Here is a 2,707-nt window from a genome sequence, read left to right on the forward strand (position 1 = left end):
TTCTCTGTTCCTGAGTTAGAAATATGTAAACAAAGTCAAGGGCGCTGGCACTGTTGGCCAGACCCTGCTTGCTCTGGACCCATTGCTGCAGTAGTGCTTTAGGTTCCTGCTCTGATTGTTATAGAAGTTGTTACTAAACATTCTGTTATCACCATTGCTTTTCTCTTTGGCAAATTTTATTAAATTTTGAATCATTATAAAGTATTGGTATCTCTCATTGCAGCCTAGAATCTCAGGATCAGAGGGGTGGTAAAGCGACAATAGTGAGTTTGGGTATCTGGTCTCCCAAAAGTACCTGTCATTCAAGCCCTGATTCTTCAATGGCTGCGAGGCGGATCACCCCTCCACTGGAACCACCCCGCTCCACGGCCAAAGCAAGAGCACTGGCAGTGAACTGTAGACACTCCTCTTTGTTCACGCCAAGGAGGTCATGCCAAATAGATATAGCCAAAGATATATGAGCTCCCAGAACCTCCAATGGCTACCATCATACTTCCCGTGGGTACTGAGTAGACCTGCCCTCTTTCCCAGCCTGTGACGATGATTCCTGCCATCAGCTCTTCCCGGTATCAACTCAATGCTGTGGAAACCAAGCTGATAAGTGACAGCATCTGCTTCTGCCTGGGTATCAGTATCTGAAACTGAGTGGCAGCAGAAAATTCAGTCATGAATAGGAGTCAGCTTGTCAGTCACTGGACTCGGGATGTAGGACCCAGTGGTTGTTCTGGTGTCCGCCCCTAGAACCACGCCCCTGTCAAACTGCACAGCCATGATTGCGGTCCCTGTGGAGACTCCTCGGTCTTCCCAGTAGAGATGAGGCAGGTGCAGGTCCTACCCTCCAGCTTTTAGCACAGTAGCCTTCATTTTTCTCTTCTCTGTTGCCACCATTTGTAACCTGGGTATTGTGCAGTGTTTTTGTTTTTTTTTTAATTTTTATTTTTTTTATTTTTTATTTTTATTTTTTTTTATTTTTTATTCACTGAATCAGAATAAATGAATTTGTGTAAAGTTTAGAGCAGTGTCCGTGATCATGTTAAAGTATATGGCCCTGAATGAACTGGAGAGCTAAAAAATTCAATTTAGGTATCTTGTGAGGAACAGTACAGTCTTAGTTTTGTTTGCTTTATCTATTCTGGGAGGTGATGTGTATTGCACAGGTAGTGCTTTATTTTTTAATTCTCAGTTCTCTCCTAACAGCTTAGCAGTCTGCGGGTCCAGTTTTCACTTATCACAAAGTACAAATAGGATGCCTCCATCTGGATATTTCAAAAGCATCGGGAACAAGTGGCTGAACTCTCTACATGTACATAGGAAATATTTTGTACTTACGTTTACTTTCCAAAGGCTAACTGAGCACCTTTTGAGTTTTATTTGCACGGACTTACCCCAGGCATTGCAGTTCTGTTTCCCAACCAACCAATTACAGCACACTGAGATCTGGTGTACTTGGCATCCAATCTCCTCTGCTCCAATCTTTCTATTCTCCTGAAATAACATTTTTAAAGCATAGAATTTCCATTAAAACAGAAAGTACATTTTATTTGTAATAGAAAGTAAAGCTTTGATGTGAGCTAATAGATATTTCATGGCTTGATTTCGCACACATTTCATGGTACACGCCACCTTTCTGTGCCATCTGCAAGTCGCTGAGGGCCTCAGTGGCTCCTGAGCCTCACAAATGCATGTCCAACATTGCTTACATGCCCTTTTTCCTCCTTTCCTCCTCTGTTGATTTCATACTTCTATGAACTTTCAAGGCCAAGGTCTAACATAACCTCTGCATTAAGCTTTCTTACAAAAAATCAATGGCTTTTCCACTAAGTCTTTATGTAGTTTTTTTAAACTTATTTTTCCTCTAATGTAGCTTAGCACTTTGTGACATTCTGGGAACATATTATACTAGATGAGTTATGCAATAATAGTTTATTCTTCCCATTATATGAATGGAGACAATTAATGTTCATGCAGAGCTCATGGAAGCTACCTCTACTACTAAGGTAATACTTAAATTTACTACTTTCTTGACTGCCTTCAAAGCTCCTTACATCTACTAGTATATTCTATGTAGTCTCTTTTACCCTTCAATTAGAATTTTAAGCATGCCTATATGCCCCATCATAGTATCCCATACTACAAGGGAGAAGCTGTTTTTATTTCTTTTTTTTATGTGTGTGTGTAGTAATCACCTCTCATATACATAATAGTGGCCAAAAGTCCAATGTCTGGGAAAAATTTCTAAACTGCTGATCATGCTTCTGATTATTTTAAGAAATAAAAAACATTACCTCATGCAAATGTAATTTTCTTTATTCTCATATAACACATGGAATAAAAAGCAAATCTATACCATTGTTTCATATGTATATGAATATGTGAGAAAAATATTAGAATAAGAATAAGGGCAATGCTAGTTAATTATTATACTATTACAATAATATACATTATATTAATGTTAAAGCATTATTCTATATAGGAATAATATTTTATTATTATATATAAGAATAATATTAGAACTTGGAAATGAACCCAGCAGAGTTTTAAGATGCAAATTATCATACAAACATTAGTATCATTTTTGTAAATTAAAAATGAGATTGTCAAGAAAATCATGAAAGAAATAACATTTGTAACAACTGTAAATAAACTTCTACGGAACAAATTTAATCAAGAAAGTAAAAGAAAATCCTGGGCTGGTGAGATAGCTCAG

General features: G+C 37.6%; 1 pseudogene; it reads right to left on the reverse strand.

Moving 5' to 3' along the window:
• Positions 1–238: 238 nt before the first annotated feature.
• On the reverse strand, positions 239–2,251 carry LOC111813242 (annotated as a pseudogene).
• Between the last annotated feature and the right edge of the window lie 456 nt (positions 2,252–2,707).

This window comes from Octodon degus, unplaced genomic scaffold (genome assembly GCF_000260255.1).
Source record: "Octodon degus isolate 3935 unplaced genomic scaffold, OctDeg1.0 scaffold00175, whole genome shotgun sequence".
Lineage (NCBI taxonomy): Eukaryota > Metazoa > Chordata > Mammalia > Rodentia > Octodontidae > Octodon > Octodon degus.